The sequence below is a fragment of the Scyliorhinus torazame genome, chromosome 4 (assembly GCF_047496885.1).
Source record: "Scyliorhinus torazame isolate Kashiwa2021f chromosome 4, sScyTor2.1, whole genome shotgun sequence".
Lineage (NCBI taxonomy): Eukaryota > Metazoa > Chordata > Chondrichthyes > Carcharhiniformes > Scyliorhinidae > Scyliorhinus > Scyliorhinus torazame.
In genome coordinates, this window is record NC_092710.1 from 82,212,089 (window position 1) to 82,237,792 (window position 25,704).

Below are 25,704 nucleotides of genomic sequence, written 5' to 3' on the forward strand. Positions count from 1 at the left end.
GGTCTCTGGGAGTGTGTTAATATTAACAGGGGTGCTCTGGTAGAGTGTTAATAATTACAGGGGGTCTCCGGGAGTGTGTTAATATTTACAGGGGGTCTCCGGGAGTGTGTTAATATTTACAGGGGGTCTCCGGGAGTGTGTTAATATTTACAGGGGGTCTCTGGGAGAGTGTTAATATTTACAGGGGGTCTCCGGGAGTGTGTTAATATTTACAGGGGGTCTCAGGTAGAGTGTTAATATTTAGAGGGATCTCTTGGAGATTGTAAATATTTACAGGGGGTCTCCGGGAGAGTGTTAATATTTACAGGGGGGCTCTGGGAGAGTGTTAACATTTACAGGAGGTCTCCGGGAGAGTATTAATATTTACAGGGGCTCCCCGGCAGTGTGTTAATATTTACAGGGGGTCTCTGGGAGAGTGTTAATATTTACAGGGGGTCTCCGGGAGAAGGTTAATATTTACAGGGGGTCTCCGGGAGAATGTTAATATTTACAGGTGGTCTCTGGGAGAGTGTTAATATTTACAGGGGGTCTCCGGGAGAATGTTAATATTTACAGGGGGTCTCTGGGAGTGTCTGAATATCTACAGGGAGGCTAAGGGAGAGTGTTAATATTTACAGGGGGTCTCCGGGAGTGTGTTAATATTTACAGGGGGGCTCTGGGAGATTGTTAAATTTTTACAGGGGGTCTCTGGGAGAGTGTTAATATTTACAGGGGGTCTCCGGGAGTGTGTTAATATTTACAGGGGGTCTCCGGGAGTGTGTTAATATTTACAGGGGGTCTCTGGGAGTGTGTTAATATTAACAGGGGTGCTCTGGGAGAGTGTTAATATTTATAGGGGGTCTCCGGGAGTGTGTTAATATTTACAGGGGGTCTCCGGGAGTGTGTTAATATTTATAGGGGGTCTAAGGTAGAGTGTTTATATTTACAGGGATCTCTTGGAGATTGTTAATATTTACAGGGGGTCTCTGGGAGAGTGTTAATATTTACAGGGTGTCACCGGGAGAGTGTTAATATTTACAGGGGGTCTCTTGGAGATTGTTAATATTTACAGGGGATCGCCGGGAGTGTGTTAATATTGACAGGGGGCTCTGGGAGAGTGTTAATATTTACAGGGGGGCTCTGGGAGAGTGTTAATATTTCCGGGGGGTCTCCGGGAGAGTGGTAATATTAACAGGGGTGCTCTGGGAGAGTGTTAATATTTACAGGGGGTCTCTGTGAGTGTGTTAATATTTACAGGGGGGTCTCTGGGAGTGTGTTAATATTAACAGGTGTGCTCTGGGAGAGTGTTAATATTTAGAGGGGGTCTCCGGGAGTGTGTTAATATTTACAGGGGGTCTCCGGGAGTGTGTTAATATTTACAGGGGGTCTAAGGTAGAGTGTTAATATTTACAGGGATCTCTTGGAGATTGTTAATATTTACAGGGGCTCTCTGGGAGTGTGTTAATATTTACAGGGGGTCTCCGGGAGTGTGTTAATATTTACAGGGGGTCTCTGGGAGTGTGTTAATATTAACAGGGGTGCTCTGGGAGAGTGTTAATATTTACAGGGGGTCTCCGGGAGTGTGTTAATATTTACAGGGGGTCTCAGGTAGAGTGTTAATATTTACAGGGATCTCTTGGAGATTGTAAATATTTACAGGGGGTCTCCGGGAGTGTGTTAATATTGACAGGGGGGCTCTGGGAGAGTGTTTATATTTACAAAGGGGGCTCTGGGAGAGTGTTAATATTTCCAGGGGGTCCCCGGGAGTGTGTTAATATTGACAGGTGGGCTCTGGGAGAGTGTTAATAGTTACAGGGGGGTCTCTGGGAGTGTGTTAATATTTACAGTGGGTCTCCGGGAGAGTGTTAATATTTACAGGGGGTCTCCGGGAGAGTGTTAATATTTACAGGGGGGCTCTGGGAGAGTGTTAACATTTACAGGAGGTCTCCGGGAGAATGTTAATATTTACAGGGGGTCTCTGGGAGTGTCTGAATATCTACAGGGAGGCTAAGGGAGAGTGTTAATATTTACAGGGGGTCTCCGGGATTGTGTTAATATTTACAGGGGGGCTCTGGGAGATTGTTAAATTTTTACAGGGGTCTCCGGGAGTGTGTTAATATTTACAGGGGGTCTCCGTGAGAGTGTTAATATTTACAGGGAGGCTCTGGGCGATTGTTAAATATTTACAGGGGTCTCCGGGAGAGTGTTAATATTTACAGGGGGTCTCCGGACGTGTGTTAATATTTACAGGGGGTCTCCGGGAGAGTGTTAATAATTATAGGGGGTCTCCGGGCGTGTGTTAATATTTACAGGGGGTCTCCGGGAGTGTGTTAATATTTACAGGGGGTCTCCGGGAGAGTGTTATTATTTACAGGGGGGCTCTGGGAGATTGTTAAATATTTACAGGGGGTCTCCGGGAGAGTGTTAATATTTACAGAGTGTCTCTGGGAGAGTGTTAATATTTACAGAGGGTCTCTGGGAGAGTGTTAATATTTACAGAGGGTCTTTTGGAGATTGTTCATATTAACAGGGGGTCGCCGGGAGTGTGTTAATATTTATAGGGGGGCTCTGGGAGAGTGTTAATATTTACAAGGGTGCTCTGGGAGAGTGTTAATATTTACCGGGGGTCTCAGGTAGAGTGTTAATATTTACAGGGATCTCTTGGAGATTGTTAATATTTACAGGGGGTCTCATGTAGTGTGTTAATATTTACAGGGAGTCTCTGGGAGTGTCTGAATATTTACAGGGGGCCTCTGGGAGAGTGTTAATATTTACAGGGGGTCTTTGGGAATGTGTTAATATTTGCAGGGGGGTCTCCGGGAGTTTGTTAAAATTTACAGGGGGTCTCCGGGAGAGTGTTAATATTTACAGGGGGTCTCTGGGTAGTGTTAATATTTACAGGGGGTCTCCGGAAGTGTGTTAATATTTACAGGGGGTCTCTGGGAGAGTGTTAATATTTACAGGGGATCTCTGGGAGAGTGTTAATATTTGCAGGGGGTCTCTGGGAGACTGTTTATATTTACAGGGCGTCTCTGGGAGTGTCTGAATATTTACAGGGGTTCTCTGGGAGTGTGTTTATATTTACAGCGGGTCTTTGGGAGTGTCTGAATATTTACAGGGGGCCTCTGGGAGTGTGTTAACATTTACAGGGGGTCTCTGGGAGTGTGTTAATATTTACAGGGGATCTTTGGGAGTGTGTTAATATTTACAGGGGGTCTCTGGGAGTGTGTTAATATTTACAGGGTGTCTCTGGGAGTGTGTTAATATTTACAGGGGGTGTCCGGGAGAGTGTTAATATTTACAGGGGGGCTCTGGGAGTGTCTGAATATTTACAGAGGGTCTCTGGGAGTGTGTTTATATTCACAGCGGGTCTTTGGGAGCGTCTGAATATTTACAGGGAGTCTCTGGGAGAGTGTTAATATTTACAGGGGCGTCTCTGGGAGAGTGTTAATATTTACAGGGGTCTCCGGGAGTGTGTTAATATTTACAGGGAGTCTCTGGGAGTGTGTTGATATTTACAGGGGTCTCCGGGAGAGTGTTAATATTTACAGGGGGTCACTGGGAATGTGTTAATATTTACAGTGGGCTCTGGGAGAGTGTTAATATTTATAGGGGGTCTCCGGGAGTGTGTTAATATTTACAGGGGGCTCTGGGAGAGTGTTAGTACTTACAGGGGGTCTCCGGGAGAGTATTAATATTTACAGAGGGTCTCAGGGAGTCTCTGGGAGAGTGTCCATATTTACAGGGGGTCTCGGTGAGTGTGTTAATATTTACAGGGGTTCTCCGGACGTGTGTTAATATTTACAGGGGGTCTCCGGGAGAGTGTTAATATTTATAGGGGGTCTCCGGGCGTGTGTTAATATTTACAGGGGGTCTCCGGGAGTGTGTTAATATTTACAGGGGGTCTCCGGGAGAGTGTTATTATTTACAGGGGGGCTCTGGGAGATTGTTAAATATTTACAGGGGGTCGCCGGGAGAGTGTTAATATTTACAGAGTGTCTCTGGGAGAGTGTTAATATTTACAGAGGGTCTCTGGGAGAGTGTTAATATTTACAGAGGGTCTCTTGGAGATTGTTCATATTAACAGGGGGTCGCCGGGAGTGTGTTAATATTTATAGGGGGGCTCTGGGAGAGTGTTAATATTTACAGGGGGTCTCTGGGTGTGTGTTAATATTTACAAGGGGTCTCCGGGAGAGTGTTAATATTTACAGGGGATCTCTTGGAGATTGTTAATATTTACAGGGGGTCTCATCTAGAGTGTTAATATTTACAGGGGGTCTCTGGGAGTGTGTTAATATTTACAAGGGGTCTCCGGGAGAGTGTTAATATTTACAGGTGGTCTCTGGGAGTGTGTTAATATTTACAGGGGGGCTCTGGGAGAGTGTTAATATTTACAAGGGGTCTCCGGGAGAGTCTTAATATTTACAAGGGGTCTCTGGGAGAGTGTTAATATTTACAGGGGGTCTCTGGGAGAGTCTTAATATTTACAGGGGGTCTCTGGGAGTGTGTTAATATTTACAGGGGGTCTCCGGGAGAGTGTTCATATTTACAGGGGGTCTCCAGAAGTGTGTTCATATTTACAGGTGGTCTCTGGGAGAGTGTTAATATTTACAGTGAGTCTCCGTGAGTTTGTTAATATTTGCAGGGGGTTTCCGGGAGAGTGTTAATATTTACAGGGGGCTCTGGGAGAGTATTAATTTTTTCATCAACAACAAAATGTAAAAGGAACCCAATCGAATTAAATACAAAACAAAACAAAACAACCCCGTGCCCCTCTCCCCCATACATAAATAATATATTAACACCCGCTGAAACACAGAGCAACCATAGCAAATTTCTACACCCGCTCAGATCTCCCAGTATAGACAAACAAAAATAAAACAGAACCCACCACCCCACACTCCCCCCCCACCCCCCCCGCCCGAGTTGCTGCGGCACCTCCGCGTACCTCCTGTCTACCTTCACCATCTCCCCCACCAGCCTCTCCTCTGCCCTCTCCTCTCCTTGTAGGCCCTAATGGAGATCAGCTCTCCCCTAACCACCACCTTCAGCGCCTCCCAGACCTTCCCCACTCGGACCTCCCCGTTATCGTTGGCCTCCACGTATCTCTCTGTGCTTCCTCGGACCCGCTCACTCACCTCCTCGTCTGCCAACAGCCCCACCTCCAAGCACCACAACGGGCGCTGGTCCCTCTCCTCCCCCAGCTCTAGGTCTACCCAATGCAGGGTGTGATCCGAAATGGCTATCGCCGAGTACTCGGTATCCTCTACTCTCGCAATCAGCGCCCTGCTCATAACAAAAAAGTCGATCCGGGAATAGGCCTTATGAACATGCGAGAAAATGAAATTTCCCTAGCCCCCAGCCTTGCAAATCTCCAAGGGTCCACTCCTCCCATCTGGTCCATAAACCCCCTCAGCACTTTAGCCGCCGTCGGCCCCCTACCCGTCCTAGACCTGGAGTGGTCCAGTGCCGGATCCAACACCGTGTTAAAGTCCCCCCCCCCCATTATCAGGCCCCCCACTTCCAAGTCCGGGATCCGACCCAACATGTGCCGCATAAAACCCGCATCGTCCCAGTTCGGGGCGTACACGTTGACCAGCACCACCCTCTCCCCTTGCAGCTTACCACTTACCATTACATACCTGCCGCCATTGTCAGTCACAATGCTCGACACCTCGAACGACACCCTCTTTCCCACCAAGATCGCCACCCCCACGATTTTTGGCATCCAGCCTCGAATGAAACACCTGACCTACCCACCCTTTCCTCAATCTTACCTGGTCTGCCACCTTCAGGTGTGTCTCCTGGAGCATGACCACATCTGCCTTAAGCCCCTTCAAGTGTGCTTAACCAGCCCGTTCAGTCCCCCTACATTCCAGGTTATCAGCTGGATCGGGGGCTACAGGTCCCCCTTCCCCGCCGACTCGCCATATCCCCTCCTCGGCCAGCCAAGCGCCCGCGCCCCACGCCCGGCCAGTTCCCCACGGCGGCAGACCCCGTCCCAACCCCCTCTACTTGCTCCAGCTCCCCCTTGACCATACCAGCAGCAACCCGTTTCCCCCCCTCACCCCCCCCCCCCCACCCCCCCCACAGCTAGGACCCTCCTAGCTGCATTGCTCCCCCCATGCACTCCCGCAAGTCAGCTGACTCCCGCTGACCCCGGCCACTCCCGCCTCCCCTTCGACTCTTCCCATTGTGGGACTTCCTCTCCCCCTCCATTACCCATCAGCAGGCTCTCCGCCTCCCCCTTCCACCCCAAGCGCGGGAAAAAACCTGCGCTTCCCTGGCCCGGCCCCGCCCCCTCCACCTCCAGCGCAGCCGTGCTTTCCACCTGCCCGGTGGGGCTCTGGGAGTGTGTTAATATTTACAGGGGTCGCCGGGAGTGTGTCAATATTTACAGGGGTCTCTGGGAGTGTGTTAATATTTACAGGGGTCGCCGGGAGTGTGTCAATATTTACAGGGGTCTCTGGGAGTGTGTTAATATTTACAGGGGGTTGCCGGGAGAGTGTTAATATTTACAGGGGGTCGCCGGGAGTGTGTTAATATTTACAGGGGGTCTCCGGGAGAGTGTTAATATTTACAGGGGGCTCCGGGAGAGTGTTAATATTTACAGGGGGTCTCCGGGAGAGTGTTAATATTTACAGGGGGTCTCTGGGAGTGTGTTAATATTTACAGGGGGTCTCCGGGAGAGTGTTAATATTTACAGGGGTCTCCGGGAGAGTGTTAATATTTACAGGGGGTCTCCGGGAATGTGTTAATATTTACAGGGGGCTCCGGGAGAGTGTTAATATTTACAGGGGGTCTCTGGGAGAGTGTTAATATTTACAGGGGATCTCTGGGAGAGTGTTAATATTTGCAGGGGGTCTCTGGGAGACTGTTTATATTTACAGGGCGTCTCTGGGAGTGTCTGAATATTTACAGGGGTCGCCGGGAGTGTGTTAATATTTACAGGGAGTCTCTGGGAGTGTGTTGATATTTACAGGGGTCTCCGGAAGAGTGTTAATATTTACAGGGGGTCACTGGGAATGTGTTAATATTTACAGTGGGCTCTGGGAGAGTGTTAATATTTACAGGGGGTCTCCGGGAGTGTGTTAATATTTACAGGGGGCTCTGGGAGAGTGTTAGTACTTACAGGGGGTCTCCGGGAGAGTATTAATATTTACAGAGGGTCTCAGGGAGTCTCTGGGAGAGTGTCCATATTTACAGGGGGTCTCGGTGAGTGTGTTAATATTTACAGGGGTTCTCCGGACGTGTGTTAATATTTACAGGGGGTCTCCGGGAGAGTGTTAATATTTATAGGGGGTCTCCGGGCGTGTGTTAATATTTACAGGGGGTCTCCGGGAGTGTGTTAATATTTACAGGGGGTCTCCGGGAGAGTGTTATTATTTACAGGGGGGCTCTGGGAGATTGTTAAATATTTACAGGGGGTCGCCGGGAGAGTGTTAATATTTACAGAGTGTCTCTGGGAGAGTGTTAATATTTACAGAGGGTCTCTGGGAGAGTGTTAATATTTACAGAGGGTCTCTTGGAGATTGTTCATATTAACAGGGGGTCGCCGGGAGTGTGTTAATATTTATAGGGGGGCTCTGGGAGAGTGTTAATATTTACAGGGGGTCTCTGGGTGTGTGTTAATATTTACAAGGGGTCTCCGGGAGAGTGTTAATATTTACAGGGGATCTCTTGGAGATTGTTAATATTTACAGGGGGTCTCATCTAGAGTGTTAATATTTACAGGGGGTCTCTGGGAGTGTGTTAATATTTACAAGGGGTCTCCGGGAGAGTGTTAATATTTACAGGTGGTCTCTGGGAGTGTGTTAATATTTACAGGGGGGCTCTGGGAGAGTGTTAATATTTACAAGGGGTCTCCGGGAGAGTCTTAATATTTACAAGGGGTCTCTGGGAGAGTGTTAATATTTACAGGGGGTCTCTGGGAGAGTCTTAATATTTACAGGGGGTCTCCAGAAGTGTGTTCATATTTACAGGTGGTCTCTGGGAGAGTGTTAATATTTACAGGGGATCTCTGGGAGAGTGTTAATATTTGCAGGGGGTCTCTGGGAGACTGTTTATATTTACAGGGTGTCTCTGGGAGTGTCTGAATATTTACAGGGGTTCTCTGGGAGTGTGTTTATATTTACAGCGGGTCTTTGGGAGTGTCTGAATATTTACAGGGGGCCTCTGGGAGTGTGTTAACATTTACAGGGGGTCTCTGGGAGTGTGTTAATATTTACAGGGGATCTTTGGGAGTGTGTTAATATTTACAGGGGGTCTCTGGGAGTGTGTTAATATTTACAGGGTGTCTCTGGGAGTGTGTTAATATTTACAGGGGGTGTCCGGGAGAGTGTTAATATTTACAGGGGGGCTCTGGGAGTGTCTGAATATTTACAGAGGGTCTCTGGGAGTGTGTTTATAGTCACAGCGGGTCTTTGGGAGCGTCTGAATATTTACAGGGAGTCTCTGGGAGAGTGTTAATATTTACAGGGGCGTCTCTGGGAGAGTGTTAATATTTACAGGGGTCTCCGGGAGTGTGTTAATATTTACAGGGAGTCTCTGGGAGTGTGTTGATATTTACAGGGGTCTCCGGGAGAGTGTTAATGTTTACAGGGGGTCACTGGGAATGTGTTAATATTTACAGTGGGCTCTGGGAGAGTGTTAATATTTACAGGGGGTCTCCGGGAGTGTGTTAATATTTACAGGGGGCTCTGGGAGAGTGTTAGTACTTACAGGGGGTCTCCGGGAGAGTATTAATATTTACAGAGGGTCTCAGGGAGTCTCTGGGAGAGTGTCCATATTTACAGGGGGTCTCGGTGAGTGTGTTAATATTTACAGGGGTTCTCCGGACGTGTGTTAATATTTACAGGGGGTCTCCGGGAGAGTGTTAATATTTATAGGGGGTCTCCGGGCGTGTGTTAATATTTACAGGGGGTCTCCGGGAGTGTGTTAATATTTACAGGGGGTCTCCGGGAGAGTGTTATTATTTACAGGGGGGCTCTGGGAGATTGTTAAATATTTACAGGGGGTCGCCGGGAGAGTGTTAATATTTACAGAGTGTCTCTGGGAGAGTGTTAATATTTACAGAGGGTCTCTGGGAGAGTGTTAATATTTACAGAGGGTCTCTTGGAGATTGTTCATATTAACAGGGGGTCGCCGGGAGTGTGTTAATATTTATAGGGGGGCTCTGGGAGAGTGTTAATATTTACAGGGGGTCTCTGGGTGTGTGTTAATATTTACAAGGGGTCTCCGGGAGAGTGTTAATATTTACAGGGGATCTCTTGGAGATTGTTAATATTTACAGGGGGTCTCATCTAGAGTGTTAATATTTACAGGGGGTCTCTGGGAGTGTGTTAATATTTACAAGGGGTCTCCGGGAGAGTGTTAATATTTACAGGTGGTCTCTGGGAGTGTGTTAATATTTACAGGGGGGCTCTGGGAGAGTGTTAATATTTACAAGGGGTCTCCGGGAGAGTCTTAATATTTACAAGGGGTCTCTGGGAGAGTGTTAATATTTACAGGGGGTCTCTGGGAGAGTCTTAATATTTACAGGGGGTCTCCAGAAGTGTGTTCATATTTACAGGTGGTCTCTGGGAGAGTGTTAATATTTACAGTGAGTCTCCGTGAGTTTGTTAATATTTGCAGGGGGTTTCCGGGAGAGTGTTAATATTTACAGGGGGCTCTGGGAGAGTATTAATTTTTTCATCAACAACAAAATGTAAAAGGAACCCAATCGAATTAAATACAAAACAAAACAAAACAACCCCGTGCCCCTCTCCCCCATACATAAATAATATATTAACACCCGCTGAAACACAGAGCAACCATAGCAAATTTCTACACCCGCTCAGATCTCCCAGTATAGACAAACAAAAATAAAACAGAACCCACCACCCCACACTCCCCCCCCCCCCCCCCCGCCCGAGTTGCTGCGGCACCTCCGCGTACCTCCTGTCTACCTTCACCATCTCCCCCACCAGCCTCTCCTCTGCCCTCTCCTCTCCTTGTAGGCCCTAATGGAGATCAGCTCTCCCCTAACCACCACCTTCAGCGCCTCCCAGACCTTCCCCACTCGGACCTCCCCGTTATCGTTGGCCTCCACGTATCTCTCTGTGCTTCCTCGGACCCGCTCACTCACCTCCTCGTCTGCCAACAGCCCCACCTCCAAGCACCACAACGGGCGCTGGTCCCTCTCCTCCCCCAGCTCTAGGTCTACCCAATGCAGGGTGTGATCCGAAATGGCTATCGCCGAGTACTCGGTATCCTCTACTCTCGCAATCAGCGCCCTGCTCATAACAAAAAAGTCGATCCGGGAATAGGCCTTATGAACATGCGAGAAAATGAAATTTCCCTAGCCCCCAGCCTTGCAAATCTCCAAGGGTCCACCCCTCCCATCTGGTCCATAAACCCCCTCAGCACTTTAGCCGCCGTCGGCCCCCTACCCGTCCTAGACCTGGAGTGGTCCAGTGCCGGATCCAACACCGTGTTAAAGTCCCCCCCCCCCATTATCAGGCCCCCCACTTCCAAGTCCGGGATCCGACCCAACATGTGCCGCATAAAACCCGCATCGTCCCAGTTCGGGGCGTACACGTTGACCAGCACCACCCTCTCCCCTTGCAGCTTACCACTTACCATTACATACCTGCCGCCATTGTCAGTCACAATGCTCGACACCTCGAACGACACCCTCTTTCCCACCAAGATCGCCACCCCCACGATTTTTGGCATCCAGCCTCGAATGAAACACCTGACCTACCCACCCTTTCCTCAATCTTACCTGGTCTGCCACCTTCAGGTGTGTCTCCTGGAGCATGACCACATCTGCCTTAAGCCCCTTCAAGTGTGCTTAACCAGCCCGTTCAGTCCCCCTACATTCCAGGTTATCAGCTGGATCGGGGGCTACAGGTCCCCCTTCCCCGCCGACTCGCCATATCCCCTCCTCGGCCAGCCAAGCGCCCGCGCCCCACGCCCGGCCAGTTCCCCACGGCGGCAGACCCCGTCCCAACCCCCTCTACTTGCTCCAGCTCCCCCTTGACCATACCAGCAGCAACCCGTTTCCCCCCCTCACCCCCCCCCACCCCCCCCACAGCTAGGACCCTCCTAGCTGCATTGCTCCCCCCATTGCACTCCCGCAAGTCAGCTGACTCCCGCTGACCCCGGCCACTCCCGCCTCCCCTTCGACTCTTCCCATTGTGGGACTTCCCCTCCCCCTCCATTACCCATCAGCAGGCTCTCCGCCTCCCCCTTCCACCCCAAGCGCGGGAAAAAACCTGCGCTTCCCTGGCCCGGCCCCGCCCCCTCCACCTCCAGCGCAGCCGTGCTTTCCACCTGCCCGGTGGGGCTCTGGGAGTGTGTTAATATTTACAGGGGTCGCCGGGAGTGTGTCAATATTTACAGGGGTCTCTGGGAGTGTGTTAATATTTACAGGGGTCGCCGGGAGTGTGTCAATATTTACAGGGGTCTCTGGGAGTGTGTTAATATTTACAGGGGGTCGCCGGGAGAGTGTTAATATTTACAGGGGGTCGCCGGGAGTGTGTTAATATTTACAGGGGGCCTCCGGGAGAGTGTTAATATTTACAGGGGGCTCCGGGAGAGTGTTAATATTTACAGGGGGTCTCCGGGAGAGTGTTAATATTTACAGGGGGTCTCCGGGAGTGTGTTAATATTTACAGGGGGTCTCCGGGAGAGTGTTAATATTTACAGGGGTCTCCGGGAGAGTGTTAATATTTACAGCGGGTCTCCGGGAATGTGTTAATATTTACAGGGGGCTCCGGGAGAGTGTTAATATTTACAGGGGGTCTCCGGGAGAGTGTTAATATTTACAGGGTGTCTCCGGGAATGTGTTAATATTTACAGGGGGCTCCGGGAGAGTGTTAATATTTACAGGGGGTCTCCGGGAGAGTGTTAATATTTACAGGGTGTCTCCGGGAATGTGTTAATATTTACAGGGGGCTCCGGGAGAGTGTTAATATTTACAGGGGGTCTCCGGGAGAGTGTTAATATTTACAGGGGGTCTCCGGGAGAGTGTTAATATTTCCAGGGGGTCTCCGGGAGAGTGTTAATATTTACAGGGGGTCTCCGGGAATGTGTCAATATTTACAGGGGGTCTCTGGGAGAGTGTTAATATTTACAGGGGGTCTCCGGGAGAGTGTTAATATTTACAGGGGTCTCCGGGAGAGTGTTAATATTTACAGGGGTCTCCGGGAGAGTGTTAATATTTACAGGGCGTCTCCGGGAGAGTGTTAATATTTACAGGGGTCTCCGGGAGTGTGTTAATATTTACAGGGGGTCTCCGGGAGAGTGTTAATATTTACAGGGGTCTCCGGGAGTGTGTTAATATTTACAGGGGGTCTCCGGGAGAGTGTTAATATTTACAGGGGGGTCGCCGGGAGAGTGTTAATATTTACAGGGGGTCTCCGGGAGTGTGTTAATATTTACAGGGGGTCTCCGGGAGAGTGTTAATATTTACAGGGGGGTCGCCGGGAGAGTGTTAATATTTACAGGGGTCGCCGGGAGTGTGTCAATATTTACAGGGGGTCTCCGGGAGTGTGTTAATATTTACAGGGGTCTCCGGGAGAGTGTTAATATTTACAGGGTGTCTCCGGGAGTGTGTTAATATTTACAGGGGTCTCCGGGAGAGTGTTAATATTTACAGGGGGTCTCCGGGAGAGTGTTAATATTTACAGGGGGCTCTGGGAGAGTGTTAATATTTACAGGGGGTCTCCGGGAGAGTGTTAATATTTACAGGGGGTCTCTGGGAGAGTGTTAATATTTACAGGGGGCTCTGGGAGAGTGTTAATATTTACAGGGGGTCTCCGGGAGAGTGTTAATATTTACAGGGGGTCTCTGGGAGTGTGTTAATATTTACAGGGGGTCTCCGGGAGAGTGTTAATATTTACAGGGGGTCTCCGGGAGAGTGTTAATATTTACAGGGGGTCTCCGGGAGAGTGTTAATATTCACAGGGGTCGCCGGGAGAGTGTTAATATTTACAGGGGGTCTCCGGGAGAGTGTTAATATTTACAGGGGGTCTCCGGGAGAGTGTTAATATTTACAGGGGGTCTCCGGGAGAGTGTTAATATTCACAGGGGTCGCCGGGAGAGTGTTAATATTTACAGAGGGTCTCCGGGAGAGTGTTAATATTTACAGGGGGTCTCCGGGAGTGTGTTAATATTTACAGGGGGTCTCCGGGAGAGTGTTAATATTTACAGGGGGCTCTGGGAGAGTGTTAATATTTACAGGGGGTCTCCGGGAGAGTGTTAATATTTACAGGGGGTCTCCGGGAGAGTGTTAATATTTACAGGGGGTCTCCGGGAGTGTGTTAATATTTACAGGGGGCTCTGGGAGAGTGTTAATATTTACAATGGGGCTCTGGGAGTGTGTTAATATTTACAGGGGGTCTCCGGGAGAGTGTTAATATTTACAGGGGGTCTCTGGGAGAGTGTTAATATTTACAATGGGGCTCTGGGAGTGTGTTAATATTTACAGGGGGTCTCCGGGAGAGTGTTAATATTTACAGGGGTCTCTGGGAGAGTGTTAATATTTACAGGGGGTCTCCGGGAGAGTGTTAATATTTACAGGGGGTCTCCGGGAGAGTGTTAATATTTACAGGGGGTCTCCGGGAGAGTGTTAATATTCACAGGGGTCGCCGGGAGAGTGTTAATATTTACAGGGGGTCTCCGGGAGAGTGTTAATATTTACAGGGGGTCTCCGGGAGAGTGTTAATATTTACAGGGGGTCTCCGGGAGAGTGTTAATATTTACAGGGGGTCTCCGGGAGAGGGTTAATATTTACAGGGGTCGCCGGGAATGTGTTAATATTTACAGGGGGCTCTGGGAGAGTGTTAATATTTACAGGGGGTCTCCGGGAGAGTGTTAATATTTACAGGGGGTCTCCGGGAGAGTGTTAATATTTACAGGGGGCTCCGGGAGAGTGTTAATATTTACAGGGGGTCTCCGGGAGAGTGTTAATATTTACAGGGGGTCTCCGGGAGTGTGTTAATATTTACAGGGGGTCTCCGGGAGAGTGTTAATATTTACAGGGGGTCTCCGGGAGAGGGTTAATATCTACAGGGGGTCTCCTGGAGAGTGTTAATATTTACAGGGGGCTCTGGGAGAGTGTTAATATTTACAGGGGGCTCTTGGAGTGTGTTAATATTTACAGGGTGTCTCCGGGAGAGTGTTAATATTTACAGGGGGCTCTGGGAGTGTGTTAATATTTACAGGGTGTCTCCGGGAGAGGGTTAATATTTACAGGGTGTCTCCGGGAGTGTGTTAATATTTACAGGGGGCTCTGGGAGTGTGTTAATATTTACAGGGGGCTCTGGGAGTGTGTTAATATTTACAGGGTGTCTCCGGGAGTGTGTTAATATTTACAGGGTGTCTCCGGGAGTGTGTTAATATTTACCGGGGGCTCTGGGAGTGTGTTAATATTTACAGGGTGTCTCCGGGAGTGTGTTAATATTTACAGGGGGCTCTGGGAGTGTGTTAATATTTACAGGGGGTCTCCGGGAGAGTGTTAATATTTACAGGGGGTCTCCGGGTGTGTGTTAATATTTACAGGGTGTCTCCGGGAGTGTGTTAATATTTACAGGGGGCTCTGGGAGTGTGTTAATATTTACAGGTGGTCTCCGGGAGTGTGTTAATATTTACAGGGTGTCTCCGGGAGTGTGTTAATATTTACAGGGGGCTCTGGGAGTGTGTTAATATTTACAGGGGGGTCACCGGGAGAGTGTTAATATTTACAGTGGGTCTCCGGGAGAGTGTTAATATTTACAGGGGGTCTCCGGGAGAGTGTTAATATTTACAGGGGGTCTCCGGGAGAGTGTTAATATTTACAGGGGGTCGCCGGGAGAGTGTTAATATTTACAGGGGGTCTCCGGGAGAGTGTTAATATTTACAGGGGGTCTCCGGGAGAGTGTTAATATTTACAGGGGGTCTCCGGGAGAGGGTTAATATTTACAGGGGGTCTCCGGGAGTGTGTCAATATTTACAGGGGTCGCCGGGAGTGTGTTAATATTTACAGGGGGTCTCCGGGAGTTTGTTAATATTTACAGGGTGTCTCCGGGAGAGTGTTAATATTTACAGGGGGTCTCCGGGAGAGTGTTAATATTTACAGGGGGTCTCCGGGAGTGTGTTAATATTTACAGGGGGTCTCCGGGAGTGTGTTAATATTTACAGGGGGTCTCCGGGAGAGTGTTAATATTTACAGGGGGTCTCCGGGAGAGTGTTAATATTTACAGGGGGTCTCCGGGAGAGTGTTAATATTTACAGGGGGTCTCCGGGAGTGTGTTAATATTTACAGGGGGTCTCCGGGAGTGTGTTAATATTTACAGGGGGTCTCCGGGAGAGTGTTAATATTTACAGGGGGTCTCCGGGAGAGTGTTAATATTTACAGGGGGCTCTGGGAGTGTGTTAATATTTACAGGGGGCTCTGGGAGTGTGTTAATATTTACAGGGTGTCTCCGGGAGTGTGTTAATATTTACAGGGGTCGCCGGGAGTGTGTTAATATTTACAGGGGGGTCTCCGGGAGAGTGTTAATATTTACAGGGGGTCTCTGGGAGTGTGTTAATATTTACAGGGTGTCTCCGGGAGAGTGTTAATATTTACAGGGGTCGCCGGGAGAGTGTTAATATTTATAGGGGGTCTCCGGGAGTGTGTTAATATTTACAGGGGGTCTCCGGGAGAGTGTTAATATTTACAGGGGGTCTCCGGGAGAGTGTTAATATTTACAGGGGGTCTCCGGGAGTGTGTTAATATTTACAGGGGGCTCCGGGAGAGTGTTGATATTTACAGGGGGTCTCTGGGAGAGTGTTAATATTTACAGGGGGTCTCCGGGAATGTGTTAATATTTACAGGGGGCTCTGGGAGTGTGTTAATATTTACAGGGGGTCGCCGGGAGTGTGTTAATATTTACAGGGGGCTCTGGGAGTGTGTTAATATTTACAGGGGGTCTCCGGGAGAGTGTTAATATTTACAGGGGGTCTCCGGGAGAGTGTTAATATTTACAGGGGGTCTCCGGGAGAGTGTTAATATTTACAGGGCGTCTCCGGGAGAGTGTTAATATTTACAGGGGGTCTCCGGGAGAGTGTTAATATTTACAGGGGGTCTCCGGGAGAGTGTTAATATTTACAGGGGGTCTCCGGGAGAGTGTTAATATTCACAGGGGTCGGCGGGAGAGTGTTAATATTTACAGGGGGTCTCTGGGAGTGTGTTAATATTTACAGGGGGTCTCCGGGAGTGTGTTAATATTTACAGGGGGTCTCCGGGAGAGTGTTAATATTTACAGGGGGTCTCCGGGAGAGTGTTAATATTTACAGGGGTCGCCGGGAGTGTGTTAATATTTACAGGGGGTCTCCGGGAGTGTGTTAATATTTACAGGGGGTCTCCGGGAGTGTGTTAATATTTACAGGGGGTCTCCGGGAGAGTGTTAATATTTACAGGGGGTCTCCGGGAGAGTGTTGATATTTACAGGGGGTCACCGGGAGTGTGTTAATATTTACAGGGGGTCTCCGGGAGAGTGTTAATATTTACAGGGGGTCGCCGGGAGAGTGTTAATATTTACAGGGGGTCTCCGGGAGAGTGTTAATATTTACAGGGGGTCTCCGGGAAGGGTTAATATTTACAATGGGGCTCTGGGAGTGTGTTAATATTTACAGGGGGTCTCCGGGAGAGTGTTAATATTTACAGGGGTCGCCGGGAGTGTGTCAATATTTACAGGGGGTCGCCGGGAGAGTGTTAATATTTACAGGGGGTCTCCGGGTGAGTGTTAATATTTACAGGGGGTCGCCGGGAGAGTGTTAATATTTACAGGGGGTCTCCGGGAGAGTGTTAATATTTACAGGGGGTCTCCGGGAGAGTGTTAATATTTACAGGGGGCCTCTGGGAGAGTGTTAATATTTACAGGGGGTCTCCGGGAGAGTGTTAATATTTACAGAGGGTCTCCGGGAGAGTGTTAATATTTACAGGGGGTCTCTGGGAGAGTGTTAATATTTACAGGGGGTCTCCGGGAGAGTGTTAATATTTACAGGGGGTCTCCGGGAGAGTGTTAATATTTACAGAGGGTCTCCGGGAGAGCGTTAATATTTACAGGGGGTCTCCGGGAGAGTGTTAATATTTACAGGGGGTCTCCGGGAGAGTGTTAATATTTACAGAGGGTCTCCGGGAGAGTGTTAATATTTACAGGGGGCCTCTGGGAGAATGTTAATATTTACAGGGGGTCTCTGGGAGAGTGTTAATATTTACAGGGGGCCTCTGGGAGAATGTTAATATTTACAGGGGGTCTCTGGGAGAGTGTTAATATTTACAGAGGGTCTCCGGGAGAGTGTTAATATTTACAGGGGGTCTCCGGGAGAGTGTTAATATTTACAGGGTGTCTCTGGGAGTGTGTTAATATTTACAGGGGGTGTCCGGGAGAGTGTTAATATTTACAGGGGGGCTCTGGGAGTGTCTGAATATTTACAGAGGGTCTCTGGGAGTGTGTTTATAGTCACAGCGGGTCTTTGGGAGCGTCTGAATATTTACAGGGAGTCTCTGGGAGAGTGTTAATATTTACAGGGGCGTCTCTGGGAGAGTGTTAATATTTACAGGGGTCTCCGGGAGTGTGTTAATATTTACAGGGAGTCTCTGGGAGTGTGTTGATATTTACAGGGGTCTCCGGGAGAGTGTTAATGTTTACAGGGGGTCACTGGGAATGTGTTAATATTTACAGTGGGCTCTGGGAGAGTGTTAATATTTACAGGGGGTCTCCGGGAGTGTGTTAATATTTACAGGGGGCTCTGGGAGAGTGTTAGTACTTACAGGGGGTCTCCGGGAGAGTATTAATATTTACAGAGGGTCTCAGGGAGTCTCTGGGAGAGTGTCCATATTTACAGGGGGTCTCGGTGAGTGTGTTAATATTTACAGGGGTTCTCCGGACGTGTGTTAATATTTACAGGGGGTCTCCGGGAGAGTGTTAATATTTATAGGGGGTCTCCGGGCGTGTGTTAATATTTACAGGGGGTCTCCGGGAGTGTGTTAATATTTACAGGGGGTCTCCGGGAGAGTGTTATTATTTACAGGGGGGCTCTGGGAGATTGTTAAATATTTACAGGGGGTCGCCGGGAGAGTGTTAATATTTACAGAGTGTCTCTGGGAGAGTGTTAATATTTACAGAGGGTCTCTGGGAGAGTGTTAATATTTACAGAGGGTCTCTTGGAGATTGTTCATATTAACAGGGGGTCACCGGGAGTGTGTTAATATTTATAGGGGGGCTCTGGGAGAGTGTTAATATTTACAGGGGGTCTCTGGGTGTGTGTTAATATTTACAAGGGGTCTCCGGGAGAGTGTTAATATTTACAGGGGATCTCTTGGAGATTGTTAATATTTACAGGGGGTCTCATCTAGAGTGTTAATATTTACAGGGGGTCTCTGGGAGTGTGTTAATATTTACAAGGGGTCTCCGGGAGAGTGTTAATATTTACAGGTGGTCTCTGGGAGTGTGTTAATATTTACAGGGGGGCTCTGGGAGAGTGTTAATATTTACAAGGGGTCTCCGGGAGAGTCTTAATATTTACAAGGGGTCTCTGGGAGAGTGTTAATATTTACAGGGGGTCTCTGGGAGAGTCTTAATATTTACAGGGGGTCTCCAGAAGTGTGTTCATATTTACAGGTGGTCTCTGGGAGAGTGTTAATATTTACAGTGAGTCTCCGTGAGTTTGTTAATATTTGCAGGGGGTTTCCGGGAGAGTGTTAATATTTACAGGGGGCTCTGGGAGAGTATTAATTTTTTCATCAACAACAAAATGTAAAAGGAACCCAATCGAATTAAATACAAAACAAAACAAAACAACCCCGTGCCCCTCTCCCCCATACATAAATAATATATTAACACCCGCTGAAACACAGAGCAACCATAGCAAATTTCTACACCCGCTCAGATCTCCCAGTATAGACAAACAAAAATAAAACAGAACCCACCACCCCACACTCCCCCCCCCCCCCCCCCCGCCCGAGTTGCTGCGGCACCTCCGCGTACCTCCTGTCTACCTTCACCATCTCCCCCACCAGCCTCTCCTCTGCCCTCTCCTCTCCTTGTAGGCCCTAATGGAGATCAGCTCTCCCCTAACCACCACCTTCAGCGCCTCCCAGACCTTCCCCACTCGGACCTCCCCGTTATCGTTGGCCTCCACGTATCTCTCTGTGCTTCCTCGGACCCGCTCACTCACCTCCTCGTCTGCCAACAGCCCCACCTCCAAGCACCACAACGGGCGCTGGTCCCTCTCCTCCCCCAGCTCTAGGTCTACCCAATGCAGGGTGTGATCCGAAATGGCTATCGCCGAGTACTCGGTATCCTCTACTCTCGCAATCAGCGCCCTGCTCATAACAAAAAAGTCGATCCGGGAATAGGCCTTATGAACATGCGAGAAAATGAAATTTCCCTAGCCCCCAGCCTTGCAAATCTCCAAGGGTCCACCCCTCCCATCTGGTCCATAAACCCCCTCAGCACTTTAGCCGCCGTCGGCCCCCTACCCGTCCTAGACCTGGAGTGGTCCAGTGCCGGATCCAACACCGTGTTAAAGTCCCCCCCCCCCATTATCAGGCCCCCCACTTCCAAGTCCGGGATCCGACCCAACATGTGCCGCATAAAACCCGCATCGTCCCAGTTCGGGGCGTACACGTTGACCAGCACCACCCTCTCCCCTTGCAGCTTACCACTTACCATTACATACCTGCCGCCATTGTCAGTCACAATGCTCGACACCTCGAACGACACCCTCTTTCCCACCAAGATCGCCACCCCCACGATTTTTGGCATCCAGCCTCGAATGAAACACCTGACCTACCCACCCTTTCCTCAATCTTACCTGGTCTGCCACCTTCAGGTGTGTCTCCTGGAGCATGACCACATCTGCCTTAAGCCCCTTCAAGTGTGCTTAACCAGCCCGTTCAGTCCCCCTACATTCCAGGTTATCAGCTGGATCGGGGGCTACAGGTCCCCCTTCCCCGCCGACTCGCCATATCCCCTCCTCGGCCAGCCAAGCGCCCGCGCCCCACGCCCGGCCAGTTCCCCACGGCGGCAGACCCCGTCCCAACCCCCTCTACTTGCTCCAGCTCCCCCTTGACCATACCAGCAGCAACCCGTTTCCCCCCCTCACCCCCCCCCCCACCCCCCCCACAGCTAGGACCCTCCTAGCTGCATTGCTCCCCCCATTGCACTCCCGCAAGTCAGCTGACTCCCGCTGACCCCGGCCACTCCCGCCTCCCCTTCGACTCTTCCCATTGTGGGACTTCCCCTCCCCCTCCATTACCCATCAGCAGGCTCTCCGCCTCCCCCTTCCACCCCAAGCGCGGGAAAAAACCTGCGCTTCCCTGGCCCGGCCCCGCCCCCTCCACCTCCAGCGCAGCCGTGCTTTCCACCTGCCCGGTGGGGCTCTGGGAGTGTGTTAATATTTACAGGGGTCGCCGGGAGTGTGTCAATATTTACAGGGGTCTCTGGGAGTGTGTTAATATTTACAGGGGTCGCCGGGAGTGTGTCAATATTTACAGGGGTCTCTGGGAGTGTGTTAATATTTACAGGGGGTCGCCGGGAGAGTGTTAATATTTACAGGGGGTCGCCGGGAGTGTGTTAATATTTACAGGGGGCCTCCGGGAGAGTGTTAATATTTACAGGGGGCTCCGGGAGAGTGTTAATATTTACAGGGGGTCTCCGGGAGAGTGTTAATATTTACAGGGGGTCTCCGGGAGTGTGTTAATATTTACAGGGGGTCTCCGGGAGAGTGTTAATATTTACAGGGGTCTCCGGGAGAGTGTTAATATTTACAGCGGGTCTCCGGGAATGTGTTAATATTTACAGGGGGCTCCGGGAGAGTGTTAATATTTACAGGGGGTCTCCGGGAGAGTGTTAATATTTACAGGGTGTCTCCGGGAATGTGTTAATATTTACAGGGGGCTCCGGGAGAGTGTTAATATTTACAGGGGGTCTCCGGGAGAGTGTTAATATTTACAGGGTGTCTCCGGGAATGTGTTAATATTTACAGGGGGCTCCGGGAGAGTGTTAATATTTACAGGGGGTCTCCGGGAGAGTGTTAATATTTACAGGGGGTCTCCGGGAGAGTGTTAATATTTCCAGGGGGTCTCCGGGAGAGTGTTAATATTTACAGGGGGTCTCCGGGAATGTGTCAATATTTACAGGGGGTCTCTGGGAGAGTGTTAATATTTACAGGGGGTCTCCGGGAGAGTGTTAATATTTACAGGGGTCTCCGGGAGAGTGTTAATATTTACAGGGGTCTCCGGGAGAGTGTTAATATTTACAGGGCGTCTCCGGGAGAGTGTTAATATTTACAGGGGTCTCCGGGAGTGTGTTAATATTTACAGGGGGTCTCCGGGAGAGTGTTAATATTTACAGGGGTCTCCGGGAGTGTGTTAATATTTACAGGGGGTCTCCGGGAGAGTGTTAATATTTACAGGGGGGTCGCCGGGAGAGTGTTAATATTTACAGGGGGTCTCCGGGAGTGTGTTAATATTTACAGGGGGTCTCCGGGAGAGTGTTAATATTTACAGGGGGGTCGCCGGGAGAGTGTTAATATTTACAGGGGTCGCCGGGAGTGTGTCAATATTTACAGGGGGTCTCCGGGAGTGTGTTAATATTTACAGGGGTCTCCGGGAGAGTGTTAATATTTACAGGGTGTCTCCGGGAGTGTGTTAATATTTACAGGGGTCTCCGGGAGAGTGTTAATATTTACAGGGGGTCTCCGGGAGAGTGTTAATATTTACAGGGGGCTCTGGGAGAGTGTTAATATTTACAGGGGGTCTCCGGGAGAGTGTTAATATTTACAGGGGGTCTCTGGGAGAGTGTTAATATTTACAGGGGGCTCTGGGAGAGTGTTAATATTTACAGGGGGTCTCCGGGAGAGTGTTAATATTTACAGGGGGTCTCTGGGAGTGTGTTAATATTTACAGGGGGTCTCCGGGAGAGTGTTAATATTTACAGGGGGTCTCCGGGAGAGTGTTAATATTTACAGGGGGTCTCCGGGAGAGTGTTAATATTCACAGGGGTCGCCGGGAGAGTGTTAATATTTACAGGGGGTCTCCGGGAGAGTGTTAATATTTACAGGGGGTCTCCGGGAGAGTGTTAATATTTACAGGGGGTCTCCGGGAGAGTGTTAATATTCACAGGGGTCGCCGGGAGAGTGTTAATATTTACAGAGGGTCTCCGGGAGAGTGTTAATATTTACAGGGGGTCTCCGGGAGTGTGTTAATATTTACAGGGGGTCTCCGGGAGAGTGTTAATATTTACAGGGGGTCTCCGGGAGAGTGTTAATATTTACAGGGGGTCTCCGGGAGAGTGTTAATATTTACAGGGGGTCTCCGGGAGTGTGTTAATATTTACAGGGGGCTCTGGGAGAGTGTTAATATTTACAATGGGGCTCTGGGAGTGTGTTAATATTTACAGGGGGTCTCCGGGAGAGTGTTAATATTTACAGGGGGTCTCTGGGAGAGTGTTAATATTTACAATGGGGCTCTGGGAGTGTGTTAATATTTACAGGGGGTCTCCGGGAGAGTGTTAATATTTACAGGGGTCTCTGGGAGAGTGTTAATATTTACAGGGGGTCTCCGGGAGAGTGTTAATATTTACAGGGGGTCTCCGGGAGAGTGTTAATATTTACAGGGGGTCTCCGGGAGAGTGTTAATATTCACAGGGGTCGCCGGGAGAGTGTTAATATTTACAGGGGGTCTCCGGGAGAGTGTTAATATTTACAGGGGGTCTCCGGGAGAGTGTTAATATTTACAGGGGGTCTCCGGGAGAGTGTTAATATTTACAGGGGGTCTCCGGGAGAGGGTTAATATTTACAGGGGTCGCCGGGAATGTGTTAATATTTACAGGGGGCTCTGGGAGAGTGTTAATATTTACAGGGGGTCTCCGGGAGAGTGTTAATATTTACAGGGGGTCTCCGGGAGAGTGTTAATATTTACAGGGGGCTCCGGGAGAGTGTTAATATTTACAGGGGGTCTCCGGGAGAGTGTTAATATTTACAGGGGGTCTCCGGGAGTGTGTTAATATTTACAGGGGGTCTCCGGGAGAGTGTTAATATTTACAGGGGGTCTCCGGGAGAGGGTTAATATCTACAGGGGGTCTCCTGGAGAGTGTTAATATTTACAGGGGGCTCTGGGAGAGTGTTAATATTTACAGGGGGCTCTTGGAGTGTGTTAATATTTACAGGGTGTCTCCGGGAGAGTGTTAATATTTACAGGGGGCTCTGGGAGTGTGTTAATATTTACAGGGTGTCTCCGGGAGAGGGTTAATATTTACAGGGTGTCTCCGGGAGTGTGTTAATATTTACAGGGGGCTCTGGGAGTGTGTTAATATTTACAGGGGGCTCTGGGAGTGTGTTAATATTTACAGGGTGTCTCCGGGAGTGTGTTAATATTTACAGGGTGTCTCCGGGAGTGTGTTAATATTTACAGGGGGCTCTGGGAGTGTGTTAATATTTACAGGGTGTCTCCGGGAGTGTGTTAATATTTACAGGGGGCTCTGGGAGTGTGTTAATATTTACAGGGGGTCTCCGGGAGAGTGTTAATATTTACAGGGGGTCTCCGGGAGTGTGTTAATATTTACAGGGTGTCTCCGGGAGTGTGTTAATATTTACAGGGGGCTCTGGGAGTGTGTTAATATTTACAGGTGGTCTCCGGGAGTGTGTTAATATTTACAGGGTGTCTCCGGGAGTGTGTTAATATTTACAGGGGGCTCTGGGAGTGTGTTAATATTTACAGGGGGGTCACCGGGAGAGTGTTAATATTTACAGTGGGTCTCCGGGAGAGTGTTAATATTTACAGGGGGTCTCCGGGAGAGTGTTAATATTTACAGGGGGTCTCCGGGAGAGTGTTAATATTTACAGGGGGTCGTCGGGAGAGTGTTAATATTTACAGGGGGTCTCCGGGAGAGTGTTAATATTTACAGGGGGTCTCCGGGAGAGTGTTAATATTTACAGGGGGTCTCCGGGAGAGGGTTAATATTTACAGGGGGTCTCCGGGAGTGTGTCAATATTTACAGGGGTCGCCGGGAGTGTGTTAATATTTACAGGGGGTCTCCGGGAGTTTGTTAATATTTACAGGGTGTCTCCGGGAGAGTGTTAATATTTACAGGGGGTCTCCGGGAGAGTGTTAATATTTACAGGGGGTCTCCGGGAGTGTGTTAATATTTACAGGGGGTCTCCGGGAGTGTGTTAATATTTACAGGGGGTCTCCGGGAGAGTGTTAATATTTACAGGGGGTCTCCGGGAGAGTGTTAATATTTACAGGGGGTCTCCGGGAGAGTGTTAATATTTACAGGGGGTCTCCGGGAGTGTGTTAATATTTACAGGGGGTCTCCGGGAGTGTGTTAATATTTACAGGGGGTCTCCGGGAGAGTGTTAATATTTACAGGGGGTCTCCGGGAGAGTGTTAATATTTACAGGGGGCTCTGGGAGTGTGTTAATATTTACAGGGGGCTCTGGGAGTGTGTTAATATTTACAGGGTGTCTCCGGGAGTGTGTTAATATTTACAGGGGTCGCCGGGAGTGTGTTAATATTTACAGGGGGGTCTCCGGGAGAGTGTTAATATTTACAGGGGGTCTCTGGGAGTGTGTTAATATTTACAGGGTGTCTCCGGGAGAGTGTTAATATTTACAGGGGTCGCCGGGAGAGTGTTAATATTTATAGGGGGTCTCCGGGAGTGTGTTAATATTTACAGGGGGTCTCCGGGAGAGTGTTAATATTTACAGGGGGTCTCCGGGAGAGTGTTAATATTTACAGGGGGTCTCCGGGAGTGTGTTAATATTTACAGGGGGCTCCGGGAGAGTGTTGATATTTACAGGGGGTCTCTGGGAGAGTGTTAATATTTACAGGGGGTCTCCGGGAATGTGTTAATATTTACAGGGGGCTCTGGGAGTGTGTTAATATTTACAGGGGGTCGCCGGGAGTGTGTTAATATTTACAGGGGGCTCTGGGAGTGTGTTAATATTTACAGGGGGTCTCCGGGAGAGTGTTAATATTTACAGGGGGTCTCCGGGAGAGTGTTAATATTTACAGGGGGTCTCCGGGAGAGTGTTAATATTTACAGGGCGTCTCCGGGAGAGTGTTAATATTTACAGGGGGTCTCCGGGAGAGTGTTAATATTTACAGGGGGTCTCCGGGAGAGTGTTAATATTTACAGGGGGTCTCCGGGAGAGTGTTAATATTCACAGGGGTCGGCGGGAGAGTGTTAATATTTACAGGGGGTCTCTGGGAGTGTGTTAATATTTACAGGGGGTCTCCGGGAGTGTGTTAATATTTACAGGGGGTCTCCGGGAGAGTGTTAATATTTACAGGGGGTCTCCGGGAGAGTGTTAATATTTACAGGGGTCGCCGGGAGTGTGTTAATATTTACAGGGGGTCTCCGGGAGTGTGTTAATATTTACAGGGGGTCTCCGGGAGTGTGTTAATATTTACAGGGGGTCTCCGGGAGAGTGTTAATATTTACAGGGGGTCTCCGGGAGAGTGTTGATATTTACAGGGGGTCACCGGGAGTGTGTTAATATTTACAGGGGGTCTCCGGGAGAGTGTTAATATTTACAGGGGGTCGCCGGGAGAGTGTTAATATTTACAGGGGGTCTCCGGGAGAGTGTTAATATTTACAGGGGGTCTCCGGGAAGGGTTAATATTTACAATGGGGCTCTGGGAGTGTGTTAATATTTACAGGGGGTCTCCGGGAGAGTGTTAATATTTACAGGGGTCGCCGGGAG

The 25,704-nt window shown here is 49.2% G+C and overlaps 1 protein-coding gene across 1 annotated transcript in view; it reads left to right on the forward strand.

Annotated features, from left to right (window-relative positions):
• Positions 1–25,704, forward strand: part of LOC140410329 (sodium/potassium-transporting ATPase subunit alpha-2) — a 725,899-nt gene that overhangs the window by 136,444 nt on the left and 563,751 nt on the right. The gene's annotated exons all lie outside the window — the stretch shown is intronic.